General features: G+C 39.7%; 1 long non-coding RNA gene across 1 annotated transcript; it reads left to right on the forward strand.

Moving 5' to 3' along the window:
- Positions 1–3,309: 3,309 nt before the first annotated feature.
- LOC121892152 lies at positions 3,310–9,647 on the forward strand. The gene is made up of 6 exons (XR_006094309.1): positions 3,310–3,401; positions 4,416–4,466; positions 4,678–4,800; positions 4,886–5,005; positions 5,370–5,453; positions 7,109–9,647. It is a non-coding gene; the product is annotated as an uncharacterized LOC121892152 (long non-coding RNA).
- The last annotated feature ends 8,970 nt before the right edge of the window (positions 9,648–18,617 follow it).

Here is an 18,617-nt window from a genome sequence, read left to right on the forward strand (position 1 = left end):
TTATTGTGTTATAGTTTGCACCAACAAGGATCAAGTGTTAAATCATGGATGATTATCATATTTAGTTGTGCTTAAGTTTAAAGCTTGTTTTTATCGAAAGGCCTGGATGAGCACAAATTTCCTAAATAGCAGCAAAACTGAAGCTCTCCTTATTGTCACTCCACACCAGATCATCCCCCCTACCTCATCTCACATTTGACCACAAAGACATCCCCCTTTCCCTCTCAGTCACTAATCTGGGTGTTAGGTTTGACCCTCAACTGCCTTTTGATGACCACATAAGACCTCTTTCTACCATCTCAAAAACATCTGTAAACTCCGCCCCGCTCTAATCCTGTCAGATGCAGAGAAATTTGTCCATCCCTTTATCTCCTCAAGACTGGACTACTGTAATGTGCTCTTCACAGGGATCCCTGGCAGGAGCATCCAGAAGCTCCAGTACACTCAGAACAGCACTGCCAGGATCCCGATGATAGTGTAAAAACACAAACACATAACACCAATTCTGTTTTCATTGCACTGGCTCCTTCAGGGTTGACTACAAAGTCCTGCTACTCACATACAAATCAATCAATGGACATGCGCCTCCTTACCTAAAAGAACTGATCACACCACATACTTCCATCCGCACCCTCAGATCTGCCAACAGCTTGCTCCCCCGGGCCCCCAGTAGCAAGCTCTGCACCATGGTGGATTGAGCGTTCTGCTCTGCTGCACCATGCTTGTGGAACAGCCTTCTTAACCATCTGAAGGCAGCACAGACTCTAGACTCTTTAAAAAGGCATAAAAGCCTTTCTATTCAGGATTCATTACAATTTTTTTTATGTTGTTCATGTTATTAATACTGTAGCACTTTGAGTTTCACTATGAATGAAGAGTGCAGTACAAATTAAATGTATTATTATTTTTTATTATTAAAGTATAGTACACACACATAGCACTGAATAGCAGCAACTCAACTCACTGATGGCGTTTTGAAACTGTAATTTGAACTGAATTGAGTTTGTGAGGAACATTTGGATTTTGCAGGCACTTTTGGACAAATCAACAATATCAGAGCTCTTTAAACTCTATACTCAAATTTTCCAGCCTCAGTCTTCATTTAATACTTTGAAACTTTAACAGTCTGTAATCTAGATGTAGACAAAGGTGCAGCCCCACCACCAGAAATCAAAATACAAGATTGAAACCTTCATTTGATCGAAATGTCTTTCAATACTCATCATGTCCCATTTTCAGAAAGCTGGAAGAGATAAATAATAGTAATAAATCTTCACTCTGAACTGACATCAGTAATATGAAGATAACTGTTGTCTTCCATTACTGCTGATCAGATAACAAAAGCAAATCAAGCAGAGCGGGAAACATCTGGTAAATGTACTAAATTGAGTTCATCCCCACCTGTTCAGGGAACACAGTGATGAAGTGGCTGAGATGTGGAGAATTCAAAGACACATCTGCATTTTCAGAGTGTGCTGCAAAAGTCTTTCCTTCATCCCATAAATTACAGACCCTGCCATTTGAAGCAGCAAGATACAAAAACAGTAGAAACATGCACTCCTACGTTTTACTGAGAATAATACAAACTAACATGCCCCCACTGTCAGAAACGAGATAGGATCAGTGTTGAGAGCAAGCTGAAGAAGCAGGTTTCTCATGTTCCATGTAAACATCATATCCTGAATATGATCAAAACCAGGATTATACGCAAAACATATTCCCTCAGGGTCTGTAAACACAGCAGGAAATCAGTCACCACTCATGATATGCCAATGGTTTTTCACAAAGCCCACTCTTCACATGTGCTTTGGGAAGCCTTAAATTCAGAAGAACTGCATGCATTTTACTGGTTTTTCTGTCTCTCTGCTTGTCATGGCAGCTCAAACTCAGACTGAAAATACTTCTTAAGAGCAAATATTTCAGAAATGTCTTGTTTGCATTGCCACATGACTGGTGTGATGGCCCTCTCTTTCTCTCTCCTGTTTACCTTTACCACCAACCAATTTTTGATGACATAACTGATACGCAAGAGCTTTGAAGATTAATAATAATGACATCACTGAACAATCCAGTGAATTCCCAGTTTATGGCCATTTAGCAAGTTACAATACTGGGTGATCAGAATGAACAGACTGGAAATAGGAGTGACCAGCTGGACTTTCAGACCTCAGCTCTGTTTGTTGAGCCACCTCCTTGAATGTGTGATGCAAAATAATGATGTTCTGCAAACCCCTTTGATGAATCTTCAATTATAGTTGTAGAAAGAAGTTTTGTGGGTTTCTGAGGGTTTGATGATGTCTCTCTAATCTTTGTACAGTAAATTATTAGAATATACTTTGACTTTCATTTATGTTTCTCAACTGCTGGCCCTGCGGCTGCCAAATATTGACAAACCAAAAAGACAAGACTCAAACTAGCTTCACTGTTTTTTTGTTCTGTTTGCTTGTGAAAGTTAGCAGTTGAACTGTGTTGGTCTCTTCATATTAGCTTTGCTTTGACAGTAAACTCTTGCATGTACTTCATCAAGGTGATGTAAAGCAGGTTGAGATCCATTTTTATTCACATCTGTGGCCAATCTTTTTTCTCTGTTGTTCTCTGTTTTTTTGGTAAACACATTGGTGTGAAATAGTTCAATAGTTTAAATTCTTTGAATTCGTATTTCTGTCTTTCTATTTCTTAATTTGTTTTTAAGTTGATTGATATTTGTAGATAAATATGAAGATAATAAAAGAAGGCAGTATATTCGATAATGACTCATGTTTTTTCCTGTTGCATTTGATATGGGATTACACACTGGCAGTTCATTATTTCTGTTTCTTCTGCAAACAAATATCAGAATACTAAGCTCCTTCAACTATAAGTGTCACATGGCCACACTTACTGGGAATTTGTATAAATGTCACCTAATTCAATACAACCTGAATCCTTCTAAGTTTTTTATATTAACTACCTATACATATATAGCAGTGGTAGGCAAATCTGGCCCTCCAGCAAAAATATTTGGCCCTACATGAAAGCTGTAGTTTTGACTTTCATAGTTTGCATTAAACCTTTACATAATTTTTCACAAATCTATTGTAGATTTTTAAAAAATGTAAGGCTCATGAATATCCTGATGAATATAAGCTTGTTATATCTAAAACTGCCCACAGGTTACCAGGATACAATGGTTGCACCATGCTATTTGAACTATGAACGGTGCTGAAATTAAGTCTAATTAACCAACCAGAAATTAAATTTAAATGTGTGAATTCCAACTGTAATTCCACAACTTTAGCCTATTGGTTTAACTGTCAAGTTTGGGTGGGGTTAAACGTTGATTGTGATTGGATGCTAGCTGTGAGTGTGGAGTGTTACACCAGTAGTTGGTGTATGGAGAACAATGTAGTAGAAAAACGCTGGTGAGAACAAAACGCATATCATATTATATTTTTGTTATAATCTTTGTTATAGTCAAATGACATGTTTAGACTTGTAGAGCTGAATATAGGCTGTTATCAACATTTTTAACCGGCTTACTTCACACATTAGCTAGCTGGGGTGCTAGCTATTAATAGGCTACTAGTACTACTAATAGTAGTAGTAGCTTGGTGGTGAAGTAGCTAACTGACAAGTGAACTAGCTAATCTTTATTTCGATCAGATTTGCCTGAATATATTGATCAACAGAGCAGACTAACGTAATTGTTCATATTAATAGGAGAGGAAATCTGACCTTTTTGGCTAACCTTGTGATTGGATGCTAGCTAGGTGTGAATGCCAGTGCCTCACTGGTGCGAAATCCTTCTGAGGTAAACACAGAAACTATGTAGATGTTGTAGCGCCTGTATCCTCGGAGAAACTTGCCATTATTTAATGCAGTAGATATCGTCAGTATGGAGAACAAAACGTAGCCTAAGTGTCACATTGCATTTTTATTATAATCTTTTCATCGAAGTGGCATCAAATTACATGTTTAGATTTAATGTCTTAGTTTGTCCACATCATTTAAATATCCTGCTAGCTATCTAAAATATAGAGTTCAGTTCAGTCTACCTGTCAATCATTTAGTAATATGTGTTTGTATATTGGCAGTTAATTTTAGAGTGATGAGCAAAGGAGCACCTGACACACAGGCAAAACGTGATTTAGACGTTTTTTTGTAATCCATACATGAGATGCAATGTGTTAATGAAACCATTGATTTTGCATACATTATATAGATTGTTATTCTGATTTTATGCCTAGCTAATTATTGGAGGTCAAGCTTGGTTAGGCCTAACCTATCAATATTGCTGGTGCTGTGCCAGATTTTGTAATCACATTTCAACCCAAACCTGTCTGGCCTATGTGGACCTGTGTGTGAAGCAAGCAGGGAACCTGTGTCCGACCAGTGCTGATTTTGTTTTAGTTTTTTTGTATTCTCCTGTCTCTCAGCCTTGCAGACCAATGTCAGTGAACAGGCAATTGTGTCCCCATCTGAAGTTGGTAAGTTGGTCTGAAGTTGCTTTTGAAACAAACTATATGTTTCTGTAACCATGAAACAACTCTGTGGACTGGTGAGTCAGATGTTATGGATTTAAGTAAATCATTTGCAAAATGGTTACCAGTTATCTTTATAATGGGAGCTTGTGGGGACAACAACCATTCATTGGTCTTTAAGCTTTACATTGTGATCTGGACTGATTTTGCCTTGTAGACACTGTCAGTGACTCTAAATTGGAGGAGTCACTGATCACCCGTGAGGCAGTAACAATTATCCTGGATATGACCACTAAAGTGTTGTTGGGGAGGCCCTCTGAGTCCACCACTTCAAGAGAAGGTAGTTTACACACCCATAAGTTATAACAATGTTATGTAATACACAAATGTTTATTTGGTTTAATGTATGTTGTCACTCTGATTAGGTCTGTAGTGCACTAGATGAATGCAAGCCGTCTGATGAACACCTGGTGCCTATCTTTGGAGAAACACTCACCTGACAAAACCTGTAGACTCTAGGACTTCAGAAAGACATGGAAGGCATGGTATGATGTTGGTGTTGAATTAACCTCCCTCAGAGGTCATATTGTACATGGAAAAATACTCTTGCCTTTTACAATGAGGCTTATCAAAGATCTTCCCAATTGTCCATTAAATATAGGGACATACTATCACACAACATGGACATCTTCAATTTTGTTAGTCATTTATGTCTACTAGTTGTGTTTGATAAATGTGTCCTGACAGATACTGAATACCAGGTTCAGGTTTATATCTGCTGTTGTATCCGAAAAGGTTAAAGTGAAATGTAGAAAATATAGAAAAAACTGTTCAGCCAAATGGAAGGTTGCATGCATGAATGCTGGATGCATGATGAAGCAAACTAAAGTATTACCAATTGCATTACAGGACCTCAAAGTGTGGAGCGCAACGAGTTTCAAAACTGTTTTTTGGTTACCACCTACATCACAGAACCCTTTGTCTGATTGTCCAGTAAGTGATATTGCAATTATGATGTGACATTCTTCTGATACATGTACATCACAAGTAATGCAAATTCTCTGTTTAAAGTCAGACATCTGTGACCATGATTTTGTCACCCTTCCCTCATGGAAACCTCAGAATTGGATGCTGTTAGTAAGTGAAGTTTTGGCAAGAGAGACATGTCATGGAGTTATCTTTTATTGTTATTCCTCTTGTACTTTTGAAAGTGACTTGTTTAGCTTTCATGTAGGCATGTATTGCAGGCTAAGCTCTCTGTGAATGTTGGGACTGTTTGCAAATTATGAAGCCAAAGCAAAGGAAGCTTTACGTTCTTGAATCACTTGGTTCATTCAACCTTATGGGATATAAATACTACTACTACTACTAGTAATAATAATAATAATTATGATAATGATAATAATAAACTTATATAGTATAATTCATGCATAAAATGCAGTACAAAGTACTTAACATAAAAGCAGACTGCAACAATAAAAACAAGGGAAAAAAAGATAAAATTAAATTAAAAATAACAGGATAACTAGATAAAACAACCGTCAGATTAAAACTTATAACTTCAGGGGAAAGCCATGGTAAAAAGGTGTGTCTTAAGATTTCATTTGAAAGTGTCAACAGATTAAGAGCCCCTCAGACCCTCAGGTAGACTGTTCCAGAGTTTTGGGGAGTAATTAACGAAGGCTTCCTCTCTGTGCCTTTTTGTTCTGACCTCAGGAACAATCCAGAGGTTTGAGCCAGAGGATCTAAGAGACTTAGGAGGCACATATGTCTTAACCATGTCAGATAGATAAGATTGGGCAAAGCCATTCAGTGATTTAAAAGTAATAAATATAAAGGAAATTTTAAATTAATTTTGTTAATGACAGGTAACCAATGTAAGGATTTTAACATTGGAGTGATGTGGGCTCTCTGTCTGGTTTTCGTCATGTGCTGCTGCGTTCTGTACGAGCTGTAACTGACCAACTGCTTCCTTAGACACACTAGACAGAAGAGCATTACAATAGTCTAGCCTGCTGGAGATAAATGCATGTATTAACTTCTCTGTGTCTGCCTGGGAGAGAAACAGTCTGGCAATATTCCTTAAATGATAGAAGGACACTTTATTCACATTTCTTATGTGACATTCAAAATTTAGGTCAGAGTCAATGATAACACTAAGGTTTTTAACCTGTTCCTTGGTGTTAAGTGTGAATAATTGTAGGTGGTCAGACAGTTTTTCTCTCTCTTTTGCTCCGATAACTAGGATCTCAGTTTTGTCTTGATTCAGCTGTGACCACATACAGGTTTTATACGAGATAATGTTTAACAGCTCTTTGTGTTCTACTTTGCTGTATGGCATTTCTTTTTAAGTCATACAGTGGTTCTTTTCTTTTAATCCCTAGTGTACATGATTAATGTGAACTAATGTTAAACAGCTCCTTGTGTTCTACTTTGCTGTATGGCAGTGATACAGTGATTTTGTTCTACTAATCCCCTTTTATGTTTGATCCTCTGAGAATAATGGTGGCACTACTAGCAATTGGTATCTGTCCTAAATTTTTTTGAAATACAAAATTGAGTGTGGTTGTGTCAGTGCATGTGCATTTGCTAACATGGACATCATTATTCTCATTTTTTAATTTGTTTTTGTTGTTTAAACCATGCAGTATATTAAGGACAACTGGTTGACATTCCTGAGTGGTGTGAAAGGGCTGAAATTGATCACTCTGAATTAGAAGGACTGGCAAAGAATATTGATGGCAACCAGGGAGGGGGATCCAGAGGCCCTGGAATTCGTCCTTTATTCCTTCGATTTGCAGGAGGACATGGAGTTCTTCATGAAGGTATACACTGATACTGATGGCTACCTTGTGATTGACAAGTCACTACCAAGGCGATATCGCTGATTACGAAACAGAACCATAGCGTAACCACAGATTCACAGAGTATAGGCATAGCTATTTCACAGTATATTTTCAGTTCATGAAAGTTAATTGTAACATTTTGCTCACCTAAAAAAATCTTGTTCAGCATTTGGTTGTTCAGTTTTTGTGGTAAGTACATTTAGTTTAAATGGACGAATGGACCACCACCTCCACATCAGCCCCCTCAATGGTTGTGAGAATGGCACAGACCTACAAAAGTCCACCACCATGTCCTTGGTCTTGGGTGTATTCAACTGCTGCTGGTTTGACAGGGACCATGATGGCTGGACAGAAAGTAGCTGCTAAAGCTGGAACAGGGCAGTTGAACTGGTTATAGAAGAGGTTGAACTCATTCGCTCTCTCCACATTACCATCTGTTATACCACCATTCCTCTGCTTGCAGGACATGATTGTCTTCATACCATCCTAGATCTCCCTCATGTTATTCTCCTGCAACTTTTGCTCCACCTTCCTCCTGTAGGACTCCTCAGCCTCTTGTAAGCAGAACTTGAGTTCCCTCTGTATGCCCCTCAGCTCCACCTGGTCCTTGTCTTTGAAGGCCCTCTTCTTTTTCTTGAGGAGGTCCTTTACATCACTGGTTATCCTGGGCTTGTTGTTAGCAAAGCTGCACACAGTTTTCACAGGAATAACAATGTCCATGCAAAAGTTCAGGTAGTCTGTCATGCAGTGTGATCAGTACAGTGTGTCTCCATGTGTTTCCTGCAGCACACTCCAGTCAGTGGACTCAAAGCAATCCCTAAGAGTCTCTTCAGCTTCAGGAGACCATTTCCTGAAGGAGTGTGATGTTATGAGTTGCCTTTTAGGCTTGTATTGAGGCCTTAGGTAGACCATGTTGTGGTCAGATTTGGCACCGTATGCATCCCTTACATTGGCATGCAGAAGGTCAATTGTCCTTTTTTTCTGGTGGGGAAGTCTACATAATGATAAAACACAGTGAGTGGTGAATCCATGGTAACATGATTAAAATCACCTGATATGGCAATGAAGGCCTCCGAGTGTTGCATTTGCAGCCTCGCAATGGTTGTATGGCTTCACATGCCGTCCCTGCTTCCACCCCTGGACGAATGTAAACACAAACAGCAATTGTGTGCAAGAACTCCCTGGGCATGTAGCATGGTCAGAGACTTACCACCAGCAGTTCAATATCCTGACAGCAGATCATCTCCTTAACTGTCACATGCCCTAGGTTAAACCATCTGATGTTTATGAGTAGTGCAAGTCCCCCACCTTCTCTTTTGCCACATAGTTTAGCGTCCCTGTCAGCTCTCACGGTGGTGAGTCTGAGTCTTGGAATGTCCACGTTAGCATCAGAAGTGTTGCCGGTTAGTCATGTTTCTGTGAGACATAGTAGACTGCACTCCCCGTTGGTCGTCTGATTTTTAACCAGAGCTGCTAGTTTGTCGGCTTTGTTTGCCAGCGAGTTTACATTCCCCATCACCACAGAGGGAATAGATGGCTTATATCTCCTGCATTTCTCTATTTGCCAAGCCTTTAGCACCGGCTCTACATCCCCTGTACCCGCTCCTCAGGATTAGGTTGCACTATGCCAACGTGAACCTTTCATTGAAGTGCTAGTGGCTCTTCCCTAAACAAAGTTAATGCCACTCGCTTGCATAAAAAAACCCACCATATCCATAGGATATACAGAATACACAGTAAACATGCAGTAGAGAAACAGGAAGAGTAAGAAGAATCAAAAAGAGCAGCAAAACACTGCAACACAGACAGAGCTACTGGGTAGGCTGCCTATTCATGTCGCTGCTGGAAGCTGTTCTCCTGTGTACTCCACTAAAATAAATACGATTGGCCAGTCAAAGTGAAATGAGTTACAATTGTCTTCTTAATAGTCCACGTGATAATACGTCATTTCTCTTAGTTTTTCCATACAGTCTGCGGTTAAAGTCATCCTCATACATGTAAACAAACTGACGTGCACAGGTGAATATGCAGGGTGTTTTGGTTAGTCAGCAAGCTGCAGTATGTGGTCCCCTACACAGTTAACCATAATGGCTACTACAAGCGGCTAGTTTCTGTGTTTACTTTAGTTCAGACTCAGAAACAAAGTTCTTAAGCAATTCATGTAAAAATCATGTTTGTTTGGAAAGATGTCGATATAATTATGTGATAAATGTCTTTTTGTGAATTGCCAGAATCTCTGTAACGGAGCTGGAGAGTGCAAAATTAGTATAACACATAGAGCCACAATGGCCATATTTATGGGAAATACATCAGGTTAAAATAAACCGGAATTTTCCTTTAAAATCAGATTTTCAGTGAGCACAGAGAAACTTTCAGCAGATGGATGTAAAAACAGCCTTCCAGTGTCAAAATCTGCACATACATCATTCTGCACTGTGAAGCTCAAACATCCAACTGTAGGAACAAGAAGAAAAACACATTTTTGAGTGGAGAGGGGCTTTAAGGATAGGTTCATATTTTTAAAAATGTATCAATCATCAATCAGATCACAATCATTCCTCATGTTTTCCCTTCCTAATGCTTTTCTAATTTAAATCCACAGTCCTCCTTCTGTGCAAAAATACATTGAACTGAAGTTAAACTGGCGAGAGCAGGGGGAGTTTTTGTTTTTTTTCACTCCCGACTGAACTGAGCAAGGACAAAGCCGCGGAGCCGAGCCAGTTGCGGTGCAAAACAAAACACACAAAATGAGCAATAGAAGTAAAAACAAGTCCATATACTGACAGTGGTTGCAGAGTGGAAGCATGGAAATATAGAGACAAAACAGCTGATGTAGAAATGTAAAGACAGCACAGCAATTGATCAGGGAGTGGGTTCCAGGGGTTTGGAAAGGGCCACCCACTGTAGTGCACAGCCCGGCTTCAGAAATACCTGTAAAGTGCATGAAACACCAAAGTTACCGACTGAGAACTACACCTGAATTAAAAATAATGCAAAAACACATGTACATACCAAAGAGAGTGAAGGTGCAGCTTCTCAGCAGTGGGAGGGGGAGAGCCACAAAGCTACAGCTCAGTCATTATCACAGCAGATCAGAGACCAAAAAGAGAAAGTTGTCACATCCTGCCAGGACATTCTGATATGTTTACATTCTTTGTGTTTTTGTTCTCTTGAATTCCTTGGTTGTCATTATCATCAGATGCCCTCAGACTTTTTCTGTTTTGAGTTGGACTTTTTGAGAGACTTTCTGTCAGTTGGGTTGCCTTTATTGGTCGGACTGTGCTCAATGTGTTTTTGGTTTTCTGATTTCCCTGTGTTTTCTCCTCCTGTGTTCATGTGCTCCTCCTCTCACCTGCCCTGCATTATCCTCGTTAGCCCTGCCGAGCTCTGTGTCTTCCCCACACCTGCCCTGTATCAGTCTCGTCAGCCCTGTCCTGCTCCCTGTGTTTCCCTCAGCCAATCATGCCCAGCCTGCCCTTGTGTCTAGTCACCTGTTCCCATTTCCTGATTATCCCACTAGAACACTGCGCTCCCAGTATGCAGGCTTACTGGTGGTCCATACAGTCTTTAAAAGTAGAATGGGAGGCAGAGCCTTCAGCTATCAGGCTCCTCTTCTATGGAACTATCTACCGGATTCAGTCCGGGGTGCAGACACCCTCTCTATGTTTAAGAGTAGGCTTAAAACTTTCCTTTTTGATAAAGCTTATAGTTAGGGCCGACCAGGCTCGCCTTGGATCAGCCCTTAGTTATGCTGCTATAGGCCTAGACTGCTGGGGGACTTCCCATGATGCACTGAGCTCCTCTCTCCTCCTCCTCTTCTCCATCTGTATGCATTCATGTAACATCAATGCATGTCACTAACTTTGCTTCTTCCCCGGAGTTTTTTGTGCTTTCTCATCTCACAGGAAAACCTGACCCCCGGGCCGAACCTTCGCGGTCCTTCACAGTCCTGATGGCATCCTTCCCTGGCTGTTGCTGCTTGTGCTTGTTGTTGTTGTTGTGAATGTTTTTCTTCTGTCCCCCCTCCCCCTTTCCCTCTCTCTTTCTCTCTCTCAACCCAACTGGTCAAAGCAGATGGCCGCCCACCAAGAGCCGGGGTCTGCTTGAGGTTTCTACCCGTTAAAGGGGAGTTTTTCCTTACCGCTGTCGCCAAGTGTTTGCTCATGGGGGAATTGTTGGGTCTCTGTAAATTAAAGAGTACGGTCTTGACCTGCTCTATGTGAAAAGTGCCTTGAGATGACTTCTGTTGTGATATGGCGCTATAAAAATAAAGATTGATTGATTGATTGATTGATTAGTTTAGTTTGTATTTAAGGTCTGGTTTTCAGCTGAGTCTTTGTTGGATCCCCTGTCCTGTCCTGTCCTGTCCTGTCCTGCGCGCCCCGTTTCCTATTCTGTCAGCTTTTGTTTTGTTGCTCACGCCAAATAAAGACGGTTTTCTTCAGCCCTGCTTTCCGGTCTCTGCATTTGGGTCCACTCATCCCTGCTACTTTGTGACAAAAGTTAAATTTAGCTGGAGGTCAGATAAAAGCAGTTTAAAGTTAGCAAAATAAAAATTAAGCCAGCCTACCTTGGCACAAAAATACATTAAACAAGGGCTCCAAGCGGGCAATATTACTTTGGGTCTGCAGCCCTAAGACGAGCAGACCATGCTGCAAAGCAAGAGAGCAGAAGCAGATATAATGCCAATAACACACACTCTGAATGTGCAGTATAGAGATACGACAGAAATACACACCTTACAATTGCTGGGAGACCAGATAGCAAGGAAACACGACAGATGCCAGTATGCCAAACTTTGCACACGCCAGCTACATGGAATCAGGCTCCAGAATGAGGCAGGAATGTTCATCCGAGGAACAGTCACCTGCCTAGATATAGCACTGAACGCATCACCCAGTAACCAGCACATAGCTGATTCATTGAATCTACCCGGTGACAATTTGATGCACTGAAAAAGGGAGAAAAAAAGGGAGAAAAGCCTAATCTGCCACATTAATATCAGTTTTCATTGGTCTCAATTAGACAAACCAAAGTGTGTCTTTCATACAGTGTTTCATATAAATCATCCCTTACAAACTGTAAACTCATAATGTCACAATGCGCAGAAAAGCTCACTATGTATCAGTTAATAAAAGCTTTTGTTTTCAGTTTTGTTTTCCATATGCTTACTAACTCTATCAACAGTTGGACAGATATCAAAGTAGTTATTTTATCGTGTTCAGATTTTGTTCAAGAAATATTTTTCTGGTAGCCTGGTTCCAGACCTCTGACTCACCGCCCACATCTCTGATTTTTTTCCACTGATTCAAATAGTGTGTCAGCAGTTCAGTTAAATTGAAATGGAGGTTCGGTCTGATTATCAGGCTACCTTTGAGGGATTTGAGCATCTTTCTCTGATGTTGGCTTGCAAATGAAAATGTCAGGTGAATACAGATTTAATATATTCATGCCAGTCTCCAGGCAGCTGAAAAGCTAGGAAGAGCTGCAGTATTTTTTCTTTATCAGTAAGTTAGTCAAACCCATAGTTTGTAAGCATACCAGGATTTATGTTGCTGAAACAATGTTGCACTGGGAGTTAAATATAAATCGATTAAGGTATTGATCGCTATGGATTTGGTTGCAGAGAGACAAAGACAGTCCAATTAGCAACAAGCATTCCTTTACTTGTTAACCATCTCTCTGTGATGGCTGTGGATGGTTTACAGGAATAAAATTAAATACTAAAAATGTATTTTACCTGATAAACTGATAAAATTACAGCAACAATACACACCTTAAAGGATAAAGCTGGTAATTTTCTATATATATTTTTTTTTATTGTCAACAAATCCCATGTGCAGATCCAAACCAACAATAAGCTCATCTTACTCACAAGTAGAATCAGTATATCAGTTCATTGCTGGTTTGGCTCTGCACATGAGATTTGTTGACAATAAGAAAAATATAGAAAATCCCCAGCTATATCCTTTTAAAATAAACTTCTTCAACCAGACTAATTTGACAGCAACAAATATTATACCATACAAAAACAAACCAACAAATAAAAAAAAGGCTGCTGAGATCAGACTGTTCTCCCTGGCTAGTCTTGCAAAGTATTTCCTCACCCAAAATATATTTTGCCCCAAAAAAGGTTTCAAAACTAAATTTGGTGACATTTATTTTCAAAAATTATAAAAGATGTGGGTTTGGCTCATGAAATGAAATTCAAATGGCATGTGGCTGGCTACCATGTGTTTACAAGTAAGCCTCAACAGCATCCTCAATAAAATAGTCAATGATGATGTTTCATAAATCCATGATAACACAAGATTGTAGACTGTGAAAGGCCTAGCATCACTGAAGAAAACTTGGAATGATTAAATTACATCTCATAATAATTAGTTGAGTTTTCATCATTTCAATTGTTTTTATGATTTATACATTCTAAATAACCTTAATCAGATTTTCTATACATGCAACTACAGTATATACAGTATATGTATTAGTCTTGGAATCCACATTGCCCTTCAGAGGAAGACCTGCAAGCTCATGTACAATCAGTATTTAAAAATATTTCACAGCTTTTTCTGCTTTTTAATATTCCTGCATTACAGTAGACACAGATGGGAGTAGTCAAGTCAGTTTTATTTATATAGCACCAAATCACAACGTTTTTCACATAGAGCAGGTCTAGACTGTACTCTTTAATTTGCAGAGAACCAACATTCCCCCATGAGCAAGCGCTTGGCAACAGCAGCAAGGAAAAACTCCCCTTAATGGGAAGCAACCTCAAGCAGAACCGGGTTCTAGGTGGGCGGCCATCTGCTTTGACTGGTTGGGTTGAGAGAGAAAGAGGGAGGGGGAGAGGGGAGAGAGAGACACAGAGAAATAATAATAATAATAATAATAATAATAATAGCAGCAGTGGGTAAATATGACAAATAACAATAGTAGTAGCAGTGGGCATCAAGCTGGACCATGGGGACAGCGGGTGGTCCGCAGCCACAGGCAGTAGGTGGTCCGTAACCGAAGGTCCACACCTGCGAGACGAGAAAGCACAAAACTATGGAGAAGATGCCAAGTTAGTAACTTGTGTTAATGGTACATGAATGTATACAGATGGAGAGAAGGAGGAGAAGAGAAAAGCTCAGTGCATCATGGGAAGAACCCCGGCAGTCTAGACCTATAGCAGCATAACCAAGGGCTGGTCCAAGGCAAGCCTGGCTTGCCCAAACTATAAGCTTTATCAAAAAGGAAAGTTTTAAGCCTACTCTTAAATATAGAGAGGGGGTCTGCCTCCACTAAAAACTGGACTGGACCCAAACCGGACGATAGTTACACAGGAGAGGAGCCTGATAGCTGAAGGCTCTGCCTCCCATCCTACTTTTGGACACTCTAGGAACTACAAGTAAGCCTGCATTCTGAGAGTGCAGTGTTCTAACAGGGTAATAGGGTACTTTGAGCTCTTTAAGATATGATGGTGCCTGACCATTACATGCTTTGTAGGTGAGGAGAAGGATGTTAAATTCTATTCTGGATTTCTATTCTGAAAGCACATGCACACATGCAGCTGCATTCTGGACCAGCTGGAGAGTCTTTAGAGACTTGTTAGGGCAGCCTGATAAAAAGGAATTGCATTAATCCAGCCTAGAAGTAACAAATGCGTAGACTAGTTTTTCTGCATCTTTCAGGATGTGCCTGATTTTTGCAATGTTACATGGGTGAAAAAAGGCAGTCCTTAAAATGTGTTTTATGTGGCAGTTAAAGGACATATCCTGATCAAAGATAACTCCCAGATCCCTTAAGGTGGTGCTGGAGGCCAGGGTAATGCCATCTAAGGTGGCTATATCATTAGATAATGTGTTTCTAAGATGTTTAGGTGCCAAGCACAATAACTAACAGTTTTGTCTGAGTTTAGTTGCAGAAAATTGCAGGTCATCCAGGTCTTTATGTCCTTAAGGCACGATAGGACTTTAGTTAACTGATTGGTTTCATCAGGCTTCATTGATAAATATAATTGGCTATCATCTGCAAAACAATAAAAAAATTACAGAGTGTTTCTAATATTACCTAGAGGAAGCATATATAAGGTGAACAGTATTGGTCCAAGCACAGAACCTTGTGGAAATCTGTGTCTTTTGCGTGCATGGAGGATTCATTGTTAACATGTACAAAGTGAAATCAGTCTGATAAATAGGACTTAAACCAGCTTAATGCAGTTCCTCTAATGCCAATTAAATGTTCCAGTCTCTTTAATAGGATGGGATGGTCAGTGGTGTCAAATGCAGCACTAAGATCTAACAAGACAAGTACAGAGAGAAGTTCTTTGTCCGATGCAATTAGGAGATCATTTGTAACTTTCTCCAGTGCTGTCTCTGTGCTATGATGCATAAATCCTGACTGAAAAACCTCAAACTATTGTTATGTAGAAATTCACACAACTGATTTGTGACTGCTTTCTCAAGGATCTTAGAGAGAAATGGAAGATTAGATATAGGTCTTGGCCTAAACACCTGGATCAAGAATAGGCTTTTTAAGAAGAGGTTTAATTACAGTTAATAATTACAGCTACTTTAAAGGACTGCAGTACATAACCTGCTAATAAAGACAGATTGATCATATCTAGTATAGAGATGAATTGGTATGAACATTTCATATCATGACCAAAATTATGATGGTTATCAGTATATTGCGGTATTGTTAAAATGTACTGGAAAAGTACTGATACACACACTGAAATCATTTCACCAAGTTTTAAATTGAAAACCACAAATAATGCACTATACACTTTTGTTTCCATAAACATTAAAATAATAACATAGCCAATACCTTATGTTAACATACAAAAACCATTTCAAATGCGCATTAACATTAAATATGGCAGCATTTGGCCATGAGTGGTGACTGCACTTTTCACTGCAGCAAACTGGAATGCCTTTCTCGTCTACTATATGTATGTACTGTATTCCTGTTCTCATTAAAGGGGCCATATTATAGCCCTTTTTCACAAATTAACAGTTCTCTGGGGTCTTAAACAAATTTATCTGACATGCTCTGGTCAAAATACCTCAAGGATCTTCTCATCCTGTCTAAATAGCCCTGTTTAGAATGGGAATAAACTTAGATTTTGCTGTGATTTAATTGCAATAAAAGGATCAAAAGGATGCTGAAATAGCTAGATAATGATTTAACATTAAGATGTTTATAATTGATGACAGCAGCTGAGGTGGTGTGTGACTCCGGTGTTAACTTAGCTCTGGCTATGTTGAGAGGTGAGGTTGAAGATAAATCCACTTGATCCCAAAAGTTTCAAAAAACAAACTCCTTCTGCCAGTAAAGTGCTCTGGATGAGAGCAGAATCGGGTGTTTATTCCTCCAGAAGATGAGACAGCAGCAGCAGCGATGTAGGACTATTCAGCTCTGCTCCCTGGCCAGCTCTCTCCTGCAGAGCTCACCAGGGCTCAGCAGCCATCTGTCATCAAGCAGCAGCTCTGTCCTCCAGTCCAGCCCTGTGATATGCACAAATTTTTTGCCCTTAGCTTAGCCTTAGCCTAGCTTCGCCCATGTGACCTAAGAAGGGGCATCAAATCTGAATGGCTTGTTGAAGTACATGAGTACAGAGCAAGCCAGCCCACACCAAATTGACTGGGTGGTCTTATCCCATTGTTTGAGTGTTAAGGCACATCAGAGACCCAAATACATGCACACATGCACTGAAAAAGTGAGTTTTTCATAATATGGCCCCTTTAAGCTGTTGCTTTTTTTTTTTTTTTTTTTAACTTTTTCTTGTTGTTCAGCAACATACAGGAACTCCTCAGCTCCAGTCAGACTGAAAACAGTTTTGTGTAAAACAATACATTGGACTGTGTTGGTGGGGGCGTGTTGTCTAAAGTGCTGGTGAGACAATGAAATACAATCCAGCAAGTCCGGTTGGGGTAACAGATAATTGCATTTAAAGGCTGATCAGAAAAGCACTGCACAGTGGTTTGGAATACTTAGACTGGATTTTACAACTCTGGAAAGTTATCACACTGCAACCCTGTTTACTAACAGGCACATGTTGAACGTGTCTGTGTCCATCCGAAAAAAGTATGAATCTAACTGCATGCACATCGGCAAGACCACAGATGTCCATGGATATGAATGCAGAAAGCATGAATTAGCTTTGAATTAGTAAAGTCCTCTTAGACGGCTGAAAATCTCTGGAGTGCTGTCATTGCCTTCCACCATGTTTTCATTGAAGCAAAACAAACCCATGTTGCATGCTGCGCCTATGTTTGGGAGACTGTTGCTAACTTTGATGTTGATGTTGGACAGTACTTACCATGAGTTTTGTGCTGTAATCAAACACAATTTTAATGATAATTAAATTTGAAAAGGCAATATTAACCATCAGGAATTCTACCATGGTTTATCATGACACCATAGAAAAGCCCATACAATTTTCTAAGCTATTTGGAACCCTGATTAATAATTAAAATAATAACTATAACCAAAATAACCATATAGTTACTGTTAATAGTTAGTTACTGTTGAAAGTAAAATTCACTCTTGTGCAACATTAAACAGACAGCATGTCTATGCAAAAGCATTTATTTAAAAAGAAAAAAAAAAGGTAAAAACACAATAAGTAACACAATATGTAATCTAGCTAGTGAGGCTGTATACAGATCTGTATGTTTGTGTGTGAGTGTGAAGGAAAGCAGGCACTCAAACCATGTGCTGGCTGGGACAAAGGAAAACTACAAACATTTTCCTTTGTTCTGTGAACAAGGGAAGACAAAGGCACTGCTGTGGGCTGGGAGGAACAACATTTTGTTTTTTTTTTGTGTATGCAAATACACAAGAAAATGACAATCTGAATCTTGAAAAAGGAGTGTCTTTTTTGTTTTGCCTCTGTGTGTTGAATACATGTTAGGTCAGAACAAAGTGTGTAGATGTGTGTCTATGTTTAAGGCCAACTGGTGTAGGATAAAGGCGCCAGGTTAAGAAGAGGTTAGTTGCATGCAAGCCCAAGGCCTGTGTGAAGCATGCTAACATCAATTTAGCGGTGTGGCTATTCAAAAACCTGACCATGAATAGGACATCACCACAATAGAGCTCAATTAACAACATTAAACCAAAATCAGTACATCGACAAGGTTAACAGTCTATCTTTAGCTATGTGTGCTACTATGCTGTGCAGTGCTATGCTTTGCTAGGCTAGACCCAGTTGTTACTAGTCTTTGGAGTGAGAGAGATGCTGCTTTGTTGAGCTGGTGATCCATGGGTGAGTCAGGCTGACAAGAGCTATGGCTCCAAGACTAAATGGTACAGGCTTTGCTGGGCT

This window comes from Thunnus maccoyii, chromosome 24 (assembly GCF_910596095.1).
Source record: "Thunnus maccoyii chromosome 24, fThuMac1.1, whole genome shotgun sequence".
NCBI classification, from domain to species: Eukaryota; Metazoa; Chordata; class Actinopteri; order Scombriformes; family Scombridae; genus Thunnus; species Thunnus maccoyii.